Source organism: Oncorhynchus mykiss, chromosome 1 (assembly GCF_057628025.1).
Source record: "Oncorhynchus mykiss isolate SJ-2025 chromosome 1, ASM5762802v1, whole genome shotgun sequence".
Lineage (NCBI taxonomy): Eukaryota > Metazoa > Chordata > Actinopteri > Salmoniformes > Salmonidae > Oncorhynchus > Oncorhynchus mykiss.
Window position 1 is genome coordinate 34022501 of NC_143022.1, and position 19493 is coordinate 34041993.

The 19493-nt window shown below is 44.7% G+C and overlaps 1 protein-coding gene across 30 annotated transcripts in view; it reads right to left on the reverse strand.

The window, feature by feature from the left end:
* Window positions 1-19493, reverse strand: part of LOC110532201 (FERM domain-containing protein 4A) — a 204393-nt gene that overhangs the window by 63892 nt on the left and 121008 nt on the right. For 2 of the 30 annotated variants that reach the window (XM_090229223.1, XM_090229245.1), the window contains exon 1: window positions 8611-9372. The exons of 24 other annotated variants lie outside the window; for them this stretch is intronic. The gene's annotated coding sequence lies outside the window, so the exon portion shown is untranslated. Of the gene's footprint in view, window positions 1-8610; window positions 9373-19493 lie in introns of those variants that run through there. 4 more of the 30 variants (XM_090229239.1, XM_090229249.1, XM_090229229.1 and 1 more) reach the window with 2 other exon arrangements.

The following is a 19493-nucleotide window of genomic DNA, read 5'->3' on the forward strand; positions in this document are numbered from 1 at the left end:
CATATTGACGGGGTGGCAGTGGAGCAGCTTCAACTTCCTCGGTGTCCAAATCATTAAATACTTAAAGGAGGTTGAACAAGTTATGCATTGACCCTCAAATCCTCCAAAGGTTCTACAACTGTACCATTGGGAGCATGTTGACTGGCTGCATCACTGCTTGGTCTCGATCGCATGGCGCTACAGAGGGTGGTGCAGACAGACCAGTACATCACTGGGGACAAGCTCCCTGCCATCCAGGACCTCTATATCAGGCGGTGTGAAAAGAACCATCTACACAGACCATCTACACGGACCATCTACACGGACCATCTACACAGACCATCTGAGTTTACCTTTATCTTTATTGACCTTTAATTTCAATCTGTGCATCGTCTCTATGCACACTCACACACACTGTCACTCCAACACACACTCACACACACTGTCACTCCAACACACACTCACACACACTGTCACTCCAACACACACTCACACACACTGTCACTCCAACACGCACTCACAGGGCCCTGCACACTCACACACACTGTCACTCCAACACACACTCACACACACTGTCACTCCAACACACACTCACACACACTGTCACTCCAACACACACTCACACACACTGTCACTCCAACACACACTCACACACACTGTCACTCCAACACGCACTCACAGGGCCCTGCGTACTCACACACACATGCCACTCCAACACACACTCACAGGGCCCTGCACACTCACAGGGCCCTGTGTACTCACACACACTACCACTCCAACCCACACTCACAGGGCCCTGCACACTCACACACACTGTCACTCTAACACACACTCACAGGGCCCTGCGTACTCACACACACTGCCACTCCAACACACACTCACAGGGCCCTGCACACACACACACTGTCACTCCAACACACACTCACAGGGCCCTGCACACTCACAGGGCCCTGCGTACTCACACACACTACCACTCCAACACACACTCACAGGGCCCTGCACACTCACACACACTGCCACTCCAACACACACTCACAGGGCCCTGCACACTCACAGGGCCCTGCGTACTCACACACACTACCACTCCAACACACACTCGCAGGGCCCTGCACACTCACAGGGCCCTGCGTACTCACACACACTGTCATGCCAACACACACTCACAGGGCCCTGCACACTCACAGGGCCCTGCGTACCCACACACACTGTCACGCCAACACACACTCACAGGGCCCTGCACACTCACACACACTGTCACTCTAACACACACTCACAGGGCCCGGCACACTCACAGGGCCCTGCGTACTCACACACTGCCACTCCAACACACACTCACAGGGCCCTGCGTACTCACACACACTGGCATGCCAAAACACACTCACAGGGCCCTGCACACTCACAGGGCCCTGCGTACCCACACACACTGTCACGCCAACACACACTCACAGGGCCCTGCACACTCACACACACTGTCACTCTAACACACACTCACAGGGCCCTGCACACTCACAGGGCCCTGTGTACTCACACACACTGTCACTCCAACACACACTCACAGGGCCCTGCGTACCCACACACACACACGCCATCCTTTGCTCACTCACACATAATATGTACATACATTTATACTGACTCTAAACACCCACTCATATACAAGCTTATGCTACTCTGTTTATCTTATCCTGTTGCCTAGTCCCCTTACCCCTGTACATATCTACCTCCATCACTACAGCATCCCAGTCCCCTTACCCCTATACATATCTACCTCCATCACTCCAGTATCCCTGTACATGTAAATGTGGTATTGCATTTTACTTTTTAAATATTTCCTGTATATAGTATGCTTACTTACTTTATTGTGTATTTCATATTTCCTATTCTTATTTCTCTGTTCTTTTCTAGTAATATATTGTTATTGAATTCCATTGTTGGGTTTTGAGCATTTCACTGTACTTTCACTGTGCATGTGACATAAAGACTTGAAACTGAAACATGTCATGTCAGACACACACACCAATCGCTAAAACACACACACACACACACACTAATGTCTATCGCTACCCACCTCTAAACACACACACACACACACACACACACACACACACACACACACACACACACACACACACACACACTAATGTCTATCGCTACCCATCTCTAAACACACACACACACTAATGTCTATCGCTACCCATCTCTAAAACACACACACTAATGTATATCGCTACCCATCTCTAAACACAATGTCACGAGTCCGACCGAGGGTGTTTCCCTTTCCCGGGCAGGTGGCGCTCGGCGGTCGTCGTCACCGGCCTATTAGCTGCCACTGATTGTTTTTCCTTCCCCTCCTTGTATGTTGAGTGGTAGCACCTGTGAATGTTTAATTAGTTTGTCTTTATTAGACAGCCGGCCCGCCTGGTTGTTGTGCGGGATTATTTCTATGTAAACCTTCGGCTCTGTGGTATAGGCACGTGTTAGTGTCCGGTCGGGATTGTTTCCCATTGTACATTTTGATTCCCTGTGTTTTGGGAACGTAACGTTTTTGTGAGCACCCTGTGGTGCATTGGTGCGATTAAAAGACGCGCAGCATTGAACTCTCTGTCTCCTGCATTTGACTCCACACCCACGACACCCGGAGCATTACACACAAACACACACTAATGTCTATCGCTACCCATCTCTAAACACACACACACACACACACTAATGTCTATCGCTACACATCTCTAAAACACACACACTAATGTCTATCGCTGCCCATCTCTAAACACACACACACACACACTGTCTATCGCTACGCATCTCTAAACACACACACACACTAATGTCTATCGCTACTCATCTCTAAACACACACACACTAATGTCTATCGCTACCCATCTCTAAAACACACACACACACTAATGTCTATTGCTAACCATCTCTAAAACACACACACACACTATTGTCTATCTCTACCCATCTCTAAAACACACACACCTCCAGCACCCCCTTCAGACACAGTAACACGTTACAGTAACAGATCGACAGACTGAGACATAAACATATAACATAACCATGGAAACAGTCCTGGCCAGGGTCAGGGTGGGGCTAACACACACACAGCATTTCACTCTACTTGTGCATGTGACAAATATAAGTTGAAACACACACACTGGGAGGTATCATGGGATTGCCATGTGAAGTCTTTGGTTTTTCGATAGGTAGCAGGCTTATTGATTCTTTTAGCTGTGTGAACCCTATTTCACCCAGAGCGAGAGAGAGACGCACATCATTACAACACTGCATATAGCCATAATATGACATTTGAAATGTCTCTATTCCTTTGGAACATTTGTGAGTGTAATGTTTACCTTATTTGTTTGTTTATGATCTATTTCACTTGCTTGGGCAATGTAAACATATGTTTCCCATGCCAGTAAAGCCCTTTGAATTAAGAGAGCAAGAGAGAGGGCAGAAAGCAGGTGGACAGTCAGCCATCTCATCTTGACAAACACCCTGAGTCACCCCCCTGGCATTGCTCTGTTGGTACACCTCTTAACTTAGGATCACCACAGGTTCCTGTGACTTTGTGTGGGTAGTGGGTAAACCTCACCATGTGGTCCACTATAGCAGCAGGGTGAGAAGATGGATGTGAGAATTGGCAGCGGGCTGAGGACAGAAATAGAGACTGTGACAGACAGAGAGAGAGACAGAGAGAGACAGAGAGAGAGAGAGAGAGAGAGAGAGACACAGAGACAGAGACAGACAGAGACAGAGAGAGAGGGAAATGTCTACATTCCTTTAAACCTTTTGTGAGTGTAATGTTCACTAATTATTCTGTTATTTATTTCCCTTCTGTTTATTGTCTATTCCATTTGCTATGGCAATGTAAACATATGTTTCCTATGCCAACAACGCCCTTTGAATTAAAATTGAAAATTTAATAGAGGGAGAGGTTTGCTTAGGTAATGTAAACATATGTTCATTTTGATTGTTTATTTCACTATTGTTTATCTATTTTACTTGCTTTGGCAATGTAAACATACAGTTGAAGTCGGAAGTTTACATACACTTATGTTGGGAGTCATTAAAACTTGTTTTTCAACCACTCCACAAATGTCTTGTTAACAAACTATAGTTTTGGCAAGTCGGTTAGGACATCTACTTTGTGCATGACACAAGTAATTTTTCCAACAATTGTTTACAGACAGATTATTTCACTTATAATTCACTGTATCACAATTCCAGTGGGTCAGAAGTTCACATACACTAAGTTGACTGTGCCTTTAAACAGCTTGGAAAATTCCAGAAAATAATGTCATGGCTTTAGAAGCTTCTGATATGCAAATTGACAACATTTGAGTCAATTGGAGCTGTACCTGTGGATGTATTTCAAACTCAGTGCCTCTTTGCTTGATATCATGGGAAAATCAAAAGAAATCAGCCAAGACCTCAGGAAAACAATTGTAGACCTCCACAAGTCTGGTTCATCCTTGGGAGCAATTTCCAAACGCCTGAAGGTACCACGTTCATCTGTACAAACAATAGTACGCAAGTATAAACACCATGGAACCACGCAGCCGTCATACCGCTCAGGAAGGAGACGCGTTCTGTCTCATAGGACCTTGTGAAGATGCTGGAAGAAACAGGTACAAAAGTATCTATATCCACAGTAAAACAAGTCCTATATCGACATAACCTGAAAGGCCGCTCAACAAGGAAGAAGCCACTGCTCCAAAACCACCATAAAAAAGCCAGACTACGGCACATGGGGACAAAGATCAAACTTTTTGGAGAAATGTCCTCTGATCTGATGAAACAAAAACAGAACTGTTTTTGACCATAATGACCATCGTTATGTTTGGAGGAAAAAGGTGGAGGCTTGCAAGCCGAAGAACACCATTCCAACCGTGAAGCACGGGGCTGGCAGCATCATGTTATGGGGGTCAACAAAGTCAAGGACAACAAAGTCAAGGTTTTGGAGCTGCCATCACAAAGCCCTGACCTCAACCCTATAGAAAAACTGAACAAGTGTGTGCGAGCAAGGAGGCCTACAAACCTGACTCAGTTACACCAGCTCTGAGGAGGAATGGGCCAAAATTCACCCAACTTATTGTGGGAAGCTTGTGGAAGGTTACCTTGGTCTTGGCCATAGTGGTCTTGGCCATAGTCTTGGCCACGTTTGACCCAAGTTAAACAATTTAAAGGCAATGGTACCAAATACTAACTGAGTGTATGTAAACTTCTGACCCACTGGGAATGTGATGAAAGAAATAAAAGCTGAAATAAATAATTATCTCTACTATTATTCTGACATTTCACATTCTTAAAATAAAGTTGTGATCCTAACTGACTTAAGACAGGGAATTCTTACTAGGATTAAATGTCAGGAATTGTGAAAAACTGAGTTTAAATGTTTTTGGCTAAGGTGTATGTAAACTACCGACTTCAACTGTATGTTTCCCTTGCCAGTAAAGCCCTTTGAATTGAATTGTTTCCCATGCCAATAAAGCCCTTTGAATTGAATTGTTTCCCATGCCAATAAAGCCCTTTGAATTGAATTGTTTCCCATGCCAATAAAGCCCTTTGCATTGAATTGTTTCCCATGACAATAAAGCCCTTTGCATTGAATTGTTTCCCATGACAATAAAGCCCTTTGCATTGAATTGTTTCCCATGACAATAAAGCCCTTTGCATTGAATTGTTTCCCATGACAATAAAGCCCTTTGAATTGAATTGTTTCCCATGCCAATAAAGCCCTTTGAATTGAATTGTTTCCCATGACAATAAAGCCCTTTGAATTGAATTGTTTCCCATGACAATAAAGCCCTTTGAATTGAATTGTTTCCCATGACAATAAAGCCCTTTGAATTGAATTGTTTCCCATGACAATAAAGCCCTTTGAATTGAATTGTTTCCCATGCCAATAAAGCCCTTTGAATTGAATTGTTTCCCATGCCAATAAAGCCCTTTGAATTGAATTGTTTCCCATGACAATAAAGCCCTTTGAATTGAATTGTTTCCCATGCCAATAAAGCCCTTTGAATTGAATTGTTTCCCATGACAATAAAGCCCTTTGAATTGAATTGTTTCCCATGCCAATAAAGCCCTTTGAATTGAATTGTTTCCCATGCCAATAAAGCCCTTTGAATCGAATCGAATTGAGAGAAAAAGAGAGCAATAGTTCAAGATTGTTTCAACAACTACCCCTGTGTGAGCTGAGCTCTGCCCTGAGGCTGCTGCCAGTGTGTGTGTGTGTGTGTGTGTGTGTGTGTGTGTGTGTGTGTGTGTGTGTGTGCCTTTAGTCCAGCTTCCTTTGATGGGCTTAGTTGTCCCTACCTCTCTGTGGTTTAAGGTTTAAAGTGGCTGCACCTGCACTCAAACAACCTCCACCTCTTCTACTGCTATTGCTTCACTCGCCTAGTAATAGAACAACCCAATTATTAGTTGGAATTACCTCTATTAGAAATACAGTACCAGTCAAAAGTTTGGACACACCTACTCATTCAAGGTAACTCTGGATCTTCCTTTCCTGTGGCATCCTCATGAGAGCCAGTTTCATCATAGTGCTTCATGGTTTTTGCGACTGCACTTGAAGAAACTTTCAAAGTTCTTGATATTTGCCGCATTGACTGACCTTCATGTCTTAAAGTAATGATGGACTGTCGTTTCTCTTTGCTTATTTGAGCTGTTCTTGCCATAATATGGACTTCGTATTTTACCAAATAGGGCTATCTTCTGTATACCACTCCTACCTTGTCACAACACAATTAAATGGCTCAAACGCATTAAGAAGGAAAGAAATTCCACAAATTTACTTTTAACAAGGCACACTTATTAACTGAAATGCATTCCCGGTGACTACCTAATGAAGCTGGTTGAGAGAATGCCAAGAATGTGCAAAGCTGTATATAGATTTGTTTAACACATTTTTGGTTACTACACTATGTGTTACATCATCGTTTTGATGTCTTCCCTATTATTCTACAATGCATAAAATAGTAAAAATAAAGAAAAACCCTTGAATGAGTAGGTGTGTCCAAACGTTCAACTGGTACTGTACCACTCTAATACAGTGTCTCAACCCGTGGTCTGTGGCTTTTGTTATGTGTTGCACTCATTTAGCTTGCTGTGACATGTGCACTATGCAGCACTACGGGCCACTCCTTAGGTCCTGGAGTTTAGTTCTCCCACAGTTTCAGAACGTAGTTGTAAATGAGCTGCCAGTCAGCTATAGTCTGGTCTGTGAATATTCTCCCCAAATGACTCCTCTGCATTCCCAAGATGTCCTAACACCAGCCAGTCCATGCTGCCTGTGCAAGATCTCCCTGTCTGGACCAGAGGTAGATTATGATAGAGATCACTGGCCAGAAATCCACTGACCCCCTAGACCTGAAATGCAGACACAGATAAGGCTGTAGCACACACACATACACCACACACCGACTGTCTTATCTACATACAGGCAGCATATTCTCTCTCTGTTATACTAAAGTACACCAGAGAATGAGGAGGCTTTGCTTGAGGCACTAAGGGAGAAGAACACCACAATAACAGGCACAGTTACAAATCACTGGCTCTGCTGTTTAGGTAACCCAATCCAAGGAGGACAAGGTCACTAAATCTACACAATATTCAATGATATTTAAAAAAATAAAATAAAGTAAAAGATCACTAAGAATTGAAGGCTACAACATGTGACAACGTTTTGACACTTGCTACACTGAATGGGTGTGAATGTTACCAAAAATAGATTTCTAGTACAAAGATGTATGAAAAATGTATGTACTTACTACTTACTGTAAATCGCTCTGGAAAAGAGTGTCTGATAAATGACTAAAATGTCAATGTTAGCTAATTCGCAGACTAGATTATCAATCTCACCAGATCACCTTCCATTAAATGCACTGAAACGTCATGAGACAGCAGTCACATCAAATCTACTAGGAACACAAGACCAATACTTAAAACCGGATATTTCCATAACACTGAAGTCATTCACTCTCCAGTCTACATAGGCATGGGCTGTTCAGTCATGACAATAACTATCCACCATCTGTGAATGTAGCTGACAGGTTTGAAATCTTACATTGTATCCCTATTAGGATAAAGCACGAGTTGAAGCACAGTTCTTGAAACATTGTATCAGTGTGACCCTAAACTGGAAACAATCTATTCAATTTGGTACGCAGCCAGGCTATGTCCGTCCACACGCACAATAACACTGTAATAACACATCACAAAATATTCCCTATTCACATGGTGGAAACAGACACGGTGCTAGTTCAGAGACGGAGGCACGATTGTGAGTTTGAATCATAAACAAGCTGCAGCCGAGCTCTCTACACAATCAGAATGATTCACTCGCCGACATGTTTGACCCATTGCAAGGCAAGTTTGAATGCATCCTCTGCAGGCTACAGATGATAACTGCCTCTAGTCACATCGGTAGACAGGGTAGAAATTATTGCTGGTTTTCTGATAGTTGGCTAACCATGCTATTTCTATTTTAGATAGGCTTTTCGATTGTAGCCTACCCAGCGATATATTCAAAACACAAACCCGCATTTCGGGATAAACTACAAATGGACCGTGTTACACATGCAATGCACATAGGCCAACAGCAGAAAGAGGAAGATCGACATTTACCTTTGGAGAATGTCTGGGTCGCTCAAACACAATTCCACACGGACTTTCAGATTTATCGAGCCTGAAATAATCCCAATAAACGATGCAATAAATCCAGTTGGTAAAATCCTTGTTCCCCGGCCTAGAACGCCATCAGCATCCTTGCAATATTGAGTGACCGGTGCGACTCACACAGGAGAAGCGTTGCAACCCTATCCCCGTTTTCCGTTAATCCGGGTTGACAACGGAGCCAAGACATCCCATCTCCTTCTGAACGAGCTCTCTCCCACACACAGCGACCCTGGCCCGCTTCCAACCAGCAGCGCTGCACCGTTCAATGGTTCATCCTCCCACCGAAACAGACGCTTCTTCCCGGCTATTCAGACCACCCGAGCACCCCCCCTCTCCCTTGAGACACCGGCGCCCAGCAGAAACACCAACGCAATGAACATGCAGAGAGGGAGACTGTACCAAAAACGAAAGACAGAGGGGACTGACCGAATCAAATAATCCCAAACTGTGTGCGAGTCAATGAATCCACGCTATTTTCTTTTCCTCTCCTCCTAGCCTGTTCTGTCATCAACGCTGGTAGTACGAAAACATGATAATAACGGGGCTGGCTGTGGGGGCGGGGAGAGAGTAAAGGGGGAATTTTCTTTCTGCAGCTCTCAGTCATAATACATTGCAGACGACTGTGTGTGTGTGTGTAGCCTACTAGGAACAGCCGAAGAACGACCTACAAATAGACATCTTGATCTGCGCACCAGGAGCCAAAATTCATCTGGGAAAGGTCTCTCTCTCAATTCAATTCAAAGGGCTTTATTGTCACGGGAAACATGTGTTTACATTGCCAAAGCAAGTGAAAAAACACACACAAAAAAAACAAAAACAACAACAATCTACAAAGCAAATTAAACAAAAAGACAAAAACTATCAGACACACTTATTGTTTGTGTACATTGATTTTATAATATCATAGGTCCCCCCCAACACAGCTGTCCATCCGTTTATACAGCAGGCCCTCATTCCAAATTGAGTCAAAAGCTTTTTTGAAATCGACAAAGCATGATAAAACTTTGCTTTTGTTTTTGTTTGTTTGTCTCTCTCTTAATACAATCAGAAATGTTCATAATATCCTCAATTCAGGAGAGGATGCTGCTACTGTTTTCACTCTCTCACTACTCTCTTTCTCTCTATTCTCCCCCCTCTCTCCCTTCCCCTCTCTATCCTCCCCCCTCTCTCTCACTACTCTCTATCCTCCCCCCTCTCTCCCTTCCCCTCTCTATCCTCCCCCCTCTCTCTCACTACTCTCTATCCTCCCTCCTCTCTCCCTTCCCCCTCTCTCTCACTACTCTCTTTCTCTCTATTCTCCCCCCTCTCTCCCTTCCCCTCTCTATCCTCCCCTCTCTCTCACTACTCTCTATCCTCCCCCCTCTCTCCCTTCCCCTCTCTATCCTCCCCCCTCTCTCTCACTACTCTCTATCCTCCCTCCTCTCTCCCTTCCCCCTCTCTCTCACTACTCTCTTTCTCTCTATCCTCCCTCCTCTCTCCCTTCCCCCTCTCTCTCACTACTCTCTTTCTCTCTATTCTCCCCCCTCTCTCCCTTCCCCTCTCTATCCTCCCCCCTCTCTCTCACTACTCTCTATCCTCCCCCCTCTCTCCCTTCCCCTCTCTATCCTCCCCCCTCTCTCTCACTACTCTCTATCCTCCCTCCTCTCTCCCTTCCCCCTCTCTCTCACTACTCTCTTTCTCTCTATCCTCCCCCTCTCTCCCTTCCCCTCTCTATCCTCCCCCCTCTCTCTCACTACTCTCTATCCTCCCCCCTCTCTCCCTTCCTCCCTCTCTCCCATCCCCCCTCTCTCTCACTACTCTATTTCTCTCTATCCTCCCCCTCTCTCCCTTCGTCCCTCTCTCCCATCCCCCTCTCTCTCACTACTCTCTTTCTCTCTATCCTCCCCCCTCTCTCCCTTCCTCCCTCTCTCCCTTCCTCCCTCTCTCCCATCCCCCCTCTCTCTCACTACTCTCTTTCTCTCTATCCTCCCCCCTCTCTCCCTTCCTCCCTCTCTCTCACTACTCTCTTTCTCTCTATCCTCCCCCTCTCTCCCTTCCTCCCTCTCTCCCATCCCCCCTCTCTCTCACTACTCTCTTTCTCTCTATCTTCCCCCTCTCTCCCTTCCTCCCTTTCTCTCATCCCCTCTCTCTCACTACTCTCTTTCTCTCTATCTTCCCCCTCTCTCCCTTCCTCCCTTTCTCTCCTCCCCCCTCTCTCTCACTACTCTCTTTCTCTCTATCCTCCCCCCTCTCTCCCTACCTCCCTCTCTCTCATCCCCCTCTCTCCCTTCATCCCTCTCTATCCTCCCCCTCTCTCCCTTCCTCCCTCTCTATCCTCCCCCTCTCTCCCTACCTCCCTCTCTCTCATCCCCCTCTCTCCCTTCCTCCCTCTCTATCCTCCCCCTCTCTCCCTTCCTCCCTCTCTATCCTCCCCCTCTCTCCCTACCTCCCTCTCTCTCATCCCCCTCTCTCCCTTCCTCCCTCTCTATCCTCCCCCTCTCTCCCTTCCTCCCTCTCTATCCTCCCCCCTCTCTCCCTCTCTATCCTCCCCCTCTCTCTCATCCCCCCTCTCTCTCACACTCTTTTCTTGCTTGTTTCTAAAACAGTTCTCCTAGCTAGCTCTTTTGTTTGGTTTGGCTACAGATGCTGCCTTGTGGTTCAAACTCCAGCCGTTGAACTGCATCTCATTCTGAATGACCTAAATTTGGCCACTGTGTTCACTGTAGGCTACAGTTGGAGAAACCGTCAGAACTACTGCCTTAATCAGCTTTACAGTTACTCAGTCTCCCATAAGGTATAGGTCTCAGAAAATACATTGGAATCAAATGCACATCGGCTTATTAATATTGACTATTTTGTCCATGTCTGTGTGTCCGCTGATCTGCGGACTTGTCATATGCTGGTGGCTGGTGGCATGACAGTTGGAGCCATAGTATGTCAAACTTTCTTCTTGCATACCCAGATGAGTCACTAGACCGTGGCTATACCATACAGCTGTCCTCATAGAGACACAGGAGCTATCATATAGGATGGTTGAACCTGAGTGACTATAGGTCTGTAATAACATGATCTATGCCGTGGGGTCATACTGTCTTAGTTACCCCACTGGTTTGAATGATGTCTGTGTCAAAATAACTTTAACATCCAGGTTGGCACCATGATAGTAACATCATGAAGAGCATCCTCACTAGAATGACATTGTCTCATTCAAACCGTCAGTGTCAACATGGTGTGTTAAAATCCCAGATTTCACTTAGCAGAATATGGGAACTATGGTTCAGTGTTGCACTGTAGAGGTGAAGAGAAATGAAAGAAGTGTGTTTCTGTGTTTCTGTGTTTCTGGGTATTTTTGGCCTGTTCCAGACTTCGGAAACTAGCCTGTCCAACTTCTCCAGTTGAGGAGGGAGGGAGGGAGGGAGGGAGGGAGAAAGGAGAGTAAAGGAGAGTGGGGGATATGAGGGGAGAAAGGGAAGACAGGAAAAGAGTTAGGGACAGGGGGAAATAAGGAAAATTAGAGGTTAAGCGGAAGGGAAGGAGGAGAGGGAGAAAGTGAATGTTTGAATCGGAGAAACCCATGATGCACTGGACCTGCTGTAATGGATGAAAATGAAGAGAGGAAGAAAGAGAACGAGGGATAAAGGGGTAGAAAAATATCAGACAACTGTGTGACAACAAGAAACATGGTGAGAATGACAGTAAAAGTAATGGAGACATGGTGAGTTGTAGGGTAGAGGTGGCGTGGTGGTGGTGTTAGTGTGGGAGGAGATGGGGTTAGGGGTCTGGGTTAGAGGTAAGCTGTGTTGGTGGAATGTGATATAAACAGTTAATTAAAGCAAGATGGAGACTCTTTAACCCTGGTTCTGCGTTGCGGTAGGCTAGAAACACATGCGCACACGCAGATTCAGAAAACATAATCTCTCTCTCTCTCTCTCTCTCTCTCTCTCTCTCTCTCTCTCTATGATGAATGTGTGTAGGTCAATGTGTGTGTGAGTTTCTCACTGTGCACTGGAAGACAAAAGCACCTCTCCCTTTGTGAATGATGTAAGAAGACTCCATCAGTTCTGGCTCTGGAACCTTTATGGTTCCCTGTGTTTTGTGTGTGACGTCGCAGGGAGGGTCACAGAGCAGCCAGGAATGTGTAGAAAAACTGTGGGAGAGATCTGTTTTGTTTGTGTGTGCCTGACCTGCCTTCTAGCACATTTGCCTATGTCTCGGCCAGCACGTATGTGTGTGTGTCACTGTGGGTAAATGTGTGTATGTGTGTGTGCCTGTGTGTGTGTGTTTGTGGATGTTTTTAACTATACTTGTGGGGACCAGAAGTCCAACTGTGTGACCAACTGGGAACATTGTGTTAGACCCCACAAGTTCAAATGCTATTTCTTGGGGGTTTAGGGTTAAGGTTAAAATTAGGGTTATAATTAGGATTATGAGCTAGGGTTAGTTTTAGGATTATGAGCTAGGGTTAGCTCCACCCAGGCTGTATCATATCCGGCCGTGATTGGGAGTCTCAAAGGGCGGCACACAATTGGCCCAGCGTCGTCCGGGTTTGGCTGGGATAGGCCTTCATTGTAAATAAGAAGTTGTTCATAACTGACTTACCTAGTTGAATAAAGGTTAAATACAAAAAAATAAAAAATAAAAAGCTTTAGTATTAGGGTTACTACGGTTAAGTTTTTGGGTTAAGGTTAGGGTTAGGGTTAGCATTAAGGTTTGGGTTAGGGTAAGGGTATTGGTTAGGGTTAGGGGTTAGGGAAAATAGGATTTTGTATGGGACTGAATTGTGTGTCCTCACAATATTATATATACAAGACTGTGTGTGTGTGTGTGTGTGTGTGTGTGTGTGTGTGTGTGTGTGTGTGTGTGTGTGTGTGTGTGCGCGTGTGCGTGTGTGTGTGTGTGCTCCACTCACCAGCCCGTTAGTGAATGTGGGAGAGAAATGTGTTTCTAATTAAGTTTTGAAAATCAGAAACACACTCCGGCACTTCAAACACACAGCGATATTTCTGTAGCCAAGTCTGCTTAATACTGATTTTACCACATAGCTTTATTCCCAAAGCTTTCCAAAACTGCACTACTTCTAGCGCTTTAGTTCACAGACTCTTCCTTAACTTCCCTCTCCCCACCCAGTTACAGAATAACTGTTACTAAATCAGAGAGACTGACTACTGAACACTTATGATTCAGCTACTACTCTGTAAAACGCAATGCTTATACTAACAGTACATTCGGAAAGTATTCAGACCCCTTGACTTTTTCCACATTTGGTTGCGTTACAACCTTATTCGAAAATGGATTCAATTGTTTTTTCCCCTTATCAATCTACACATAATACCCCATAATGACAAAACAAAAAAATATTTTAATGAACATAAAAAAAAAAAATACTACAAGTTTGGCACACCTGTATTTGGGGAGTTTCTCCCATTCTTCTCTGCAGAGCTCTGTCAGGTTCGATGGGGAGCATCACTGCACAGCTATTTCAGGTCTCTCCAGAAATGTTCGATCAGGTTTAAGTCGGGTTCAAGAACATTCAGAAACTTGTCCCGAAGCCGTTCCTGCGTTGTCTTGGCTGTGTGCATAGGGTCGTTGTCTTATTGGAAGGTGATCCTTCGCCCCAGTCTGAGGTCCAGAGCACACTGGAAGAGGTTTTCATCAAGGATCTCTTGGTACTTTGCTCCGTTCATCTTTCCCTCCATCCTGACTAGTCCCTCAGTCCCTGCTGCTGAAAAGCATCCCCACAGCATGATGCTGCCCCCACCATGCTTCACCGTAGGAATGGTGCCAGTTTCTTCCAGACGTGATGCTTTGCATTCAAGCCAAAGAGTTCAATCTTGGTTTCATCAGACCAGAGAAACTTGTTTCTCATGGTCTGAGAGTCCTTAAGGTGCCTTTCGGCAAACTCCAAGTGGGCTGTCAGGTGCCTTTTACTGAGGAGTTGCTTCCGTCTGGTCATTCTACCATAAAGGCCTGATTTGTGGAGTGATGCAGAGATGGTTGTCTTTCTGGAAGGTTCTGCCAACTCCACAGAGGAACTCTGGAGCTCTGTCAGAGTGACCATCGGATTCTTAGTCACCTCTCTGACCAAGGCCCTTCTCTCCCGATTGATCAGTTTGGCTGGGCGTCCAGCTCTAGGAAGAGTCTTGGTGGTTTCAAACTTATTTCATTTAAGAATGATGGAGGCCACTGTGTTCTTGGCGATCTTCAATGCTGCAGAAAGTTTGTGGTACCCTTCCCCGGATCTGTGTCTCGACACAATCCTGTCTCTTAGCTCTAAGGACAATTCCTTTGACCTCATGGCTTGGTTTTTGCTCTGACATGCACTGTCAACTGTGTGACCGTATATAGACAGGTGTGTGCCTTTCCAAATCATGTCCAATCAATTGATTTTTACCACAGGTGGACTCAAAGTTGTAGAAACATCTCAAGGATGATCAATGGAAACAGGATGCACCTGAGCTCAATTTCGAGTTTCCTATCAAAGAGTCTGACTAATTATGTAAGTAAAGTATTTCTGACTTTTATTTGTAATACATTTGCAAAAATGTCTAAAAACCTGTTTCCGCTTTGTCATTGTGCGGTATTGTGTGTGATGAGGATTTTTTAATTATGTAATACATTTTAGAATAAGGCTGTAACGTAACAAAATGTGGAAAAAGTCATGGGGTCTGAATACTTCCTGAAGGCACTGTATACTGATACTTTACTTCGAATCAAAGTTTGTGACACATTTTCATTCTTGAAGAGGGGTGTAAATTTGAGCTCTGTGCTCAATCTTTCTAGTGTAGATATGTGCTGTAGGTATTAAGATAAATCTACTGGCCTTAATCCCACATAAATGGGACAGATTTGCACCATCTCACTACTTATGCTTAAGAACCTTCTAAACGGTAAGTACCAGCAGGATAAAAACTCAGCAAACAGGAATACAGTATCTAGGTTGTTATAATCACGCTGGTGTGTCACAGCTAGAGATCATGCTTGTTATTGTGTTGGATCTAGAAAGATAAGCATTTCGCCCACATGCGCTAACATCTTCAAAACTGTGTACACCACCAAAACACTTTGACTTGATTTTACTGACTGAGTATTGTCCTTGAGCTAGTGAACGTGCAGCTCTAGGTTTGAGACCCAGGCACCATGGTTTGACCATGATTTCTTTACTCATCTATTGTTTATCTAATAACTATTTTTTACTTAAAATTGCACTGTTGGTTATACTGTATGGCAACTGTACCACCCACAACCGCAGAGCTCTCCAGATGGTGGTGTTGTCTGCCCAACACATCACCGGGGGCAAACTACCTGCCCTCCAGGACACCTACAGCACCCGATGTCACAGGAAGGCCAAAAATATCATCAAGGACATCAACCACCTAAGCCACGGCCTGTTCACCCCGCTATCATCCAGAAGGCGAGGTCAGTACAGGTCCATTAAAGCTGGGACCGAGAGACTGAAAAGCATCTTATATCTTAAGGCCATCAGACTGTTAAATAGCCATCACTTGCCGGCTTCCACCCGATTACGCAACCCTGCAACTTAGAGGCTGCTGCCCTATATACATAGACCTGGAATCACTGGTTACTTTAATAATGGAACATTAGTCACTTTAATAATGTTTACATACTCATCTCATATGTATATTATAATGTATTTTAGTCAGTGCCACTCCGACAATGCTCAATCTAATATTTATATATTTCTTAATCCATTATTTTACTTTTAGATATTTGTGTAAAGTTGTGAATCGTTTTTAGATACTACTGCACTGCTAGATAGTACTGCACTGTTGGAGCTAGGAACACAAGCATTTCGCTACACCCACAATAACATTTGCTAAATGTGTGTATGTGAGCAATACAATTTGATTTGATTTGATTTGAATGCTGTAACAGTTAAGCTGAAATAACTGTGTCACACACACACACACACACACACACACACACACACACACACACACACACACACACACACACACACACACACACACACACACACATGGCCTGGAGTTCTATTTAATACAGCAAGATGTAGAACAGGGCCAAAGCAAACATCTCCTTGTTTCACATCCAACAAGACAATTGCTTTTCTGCGCCTGCTATGATACTGCATGAGTGTGTGTGTGTGTGTGTGTCCATGCATATTTGTACGAGTTTGCATGTGTACAGTATGTGTTCATGCATGTGTGCCCATGTTTGTGTGACACACCACGCAGAGTAGCGAGGTGCTATTGTTATGCCAGAAAGGGTCTGTCACTGTTTTGTGGCCCTGAAGGGACCTGTGTGTATGTGTGTGTGTGTGTGTGTGTGTGTGTGTGTGTGTGTGTGTGTGTGTGTGTGTGTGTGTGTGTGTGTGTGTGTGTGTGTGTGTGTGTGTGTGTGTGTGTGTGTGTGCGTATGGGATGTCCACTTCTCGCTCCGTCACAGCTGCACTCTGCCTCTGCCCTATTTATGGGAAAGATGAGCTGCACCCTTTAGCTCCAGCCGCAAGGGATTAGTCCACTCTGTCACTCTCTGGGAAGAATACCCCATGAAGTCCCTCTATACCAGCTTATCACACACACACACACACACACACACACACACACACACACACACACACACACACACACACACACACACACACACACACACACACACACACACACACACACACACACACACACACACACACACACACACACACACACACACACACACACACACATCATGCAGTGTTCTACTAAAACTCTTCTTTAACTCTGATGGAATTCCTCAGATTCTGGTATAAAGTGGGGAATGCTGGGCTTTGCTGATAAAGCCAGCGTTACTTCTGACTGGGTTTGTGTGTGTCTGAGGCCACCATGCACCTGCTCTGTGTTTAGGATGAAATAGATTTCAGAAACCTCAGGTGATCTGGACTAACAACGCAGAGAGAGAGAGACAGAAAGAGAGACAAAGACAGAAAGAGAGTGAAACAGAGACAGAAAGAGCACACCTCACATGGCATAGAGCGTCAGTGTGTGTGTCACAAGGGAGATATCTGTTTCCCCTGACCTCCTCTCTTCATCCATTATTTAAGGTGAAAGAAATCAGTTTAGACCCTGCTCACTGATACTGCCAGCAGTGTGTGTGTGTGTGTGTGTGTGTGTGTGTGTGTGTGTGTGTGTGTGTGTGTGTGTGTGTGTGTGTGTGTGTGTGTGACACACCCCTACACACCCACTCAAGGGTATAGTGGAGTGCAGAGGGGTTCAACTCTAATGACCTCTCTATCGTGTCCCGTTAACCGAGAGAATACTGGCACTGTTACCATTTAATGGGCAGAATATCAAATAGCCCTGGTGCAGTCATTAAAGGTGCATGTGTGTATTTATGTGTCTGGAACCCTCAGCCACCCCACCTGACACTCCCCTTCAGCCACACTGCCACACATCCCAACTCCTAAACCATGAACCAATGTATCAATGGTAACACTTGAGGCATTTAGAAGTCTCTTGAAATGCATTTCCCCATTTCTGCGGAAGGGAAATACAGTGAAATACAATTCCACCATGGAGCATGGCAAAGGACAAAAGAAAACAAACAATGGTATTCTAGGAATCCACATAGTCTTCAACTGACGTTGATATAACTTGTCTTCTATCACCGGAACCAGACTGTGACCTACCCCTGCTCCAGAGCTGAGGAGTGGGGAGCAGGTGGTGGATCTACCTAGAAAAACACACTGGCATGTTGTAACGGTCTTATACTGACAAGCACGCACACACACATCTCAACTAGCTCTCACAGTCTCACGTCAGAATTAGACGTTCATCCATGCTTCTCAAATTTAGAAGTTTTGTTTAAGGTTAAGTTTAGGCATCAACTTCGAATCTTTAAGGTTAATTTTAGGCTTTTTATTTTATTTTTAAGTTTATGCCGAAATCTAAAGGTTAGGCATTAACTCTGAATGGTTACGGTAAGGGTTAAGGTTTGGGATAGACTTAAAACAAAAATATCAATAACAACTTTCTATCGCTGGATTCGAACTGGCAACCTTTGGAATCAGAGGCAGAAGCTTTCGCCATCCCGTCCACAACGCCCTTGAAAAAAACATAAACTACTTGAAGGTAACAGCGCTCACTGTTGCGCCTAGTAGCCAATTTCCACACCCTTTCCCGACTTCCTCCGGCATGGATGGATGTGGAATACTGACTTGTATTACAGGTAACCTGGCTGCAGATCTATTCCTCTCCATTACTACACTCTATCTACACTATTGAAACATGACCACACTCATCTACTGGGAGAGCCCTTGGCAAGTGTGTGTATGTTTGAGTGTGTGTTTGAGTGTGTGTGTGTGTGTGCATTTGTGTGGTGAGTGTGCGTACGTAAATGTATGTGCACGCAAGTTTGTGTGTGCCTGTGAGTCTGTGTGTGTGTGTGTGTGTGTGTGTGTGTGTTCATTCTTCCAGAGGGAATCCCATCAGTATAAAGATAATGAATTGCCTGAGGGAGAGAGCCAGATACTGCAGGCTGGGATTGGAAAGGAAGAGGGCAATAATAAAATACACATATTCAATCACACATCATACCACATACACTCCCAAGTCAGGTTTGTACTCTGCCTCCTGCTTTCTGCTTCCCTGAAGTGTATTATTTATATTTCATCAAAAGCATCTCCTCTCAGATGTGTATTCTTAAATATTCTATCTATCTGTCGGGAGGGAATAGGAATGGCCTCTGATAAATGCCAGCAGGAATAGATTTGTGCATTGCCCTCCTTCCCCTCCTCTTCCTGTCCATTTCATACTTTGTTCCTCCTCTCTCTCTCACTCCTTTCTTTCTCTTCTATCACTCTTTTCAAACCACGACTAGCCTGCTGTTCTTCATCCCAT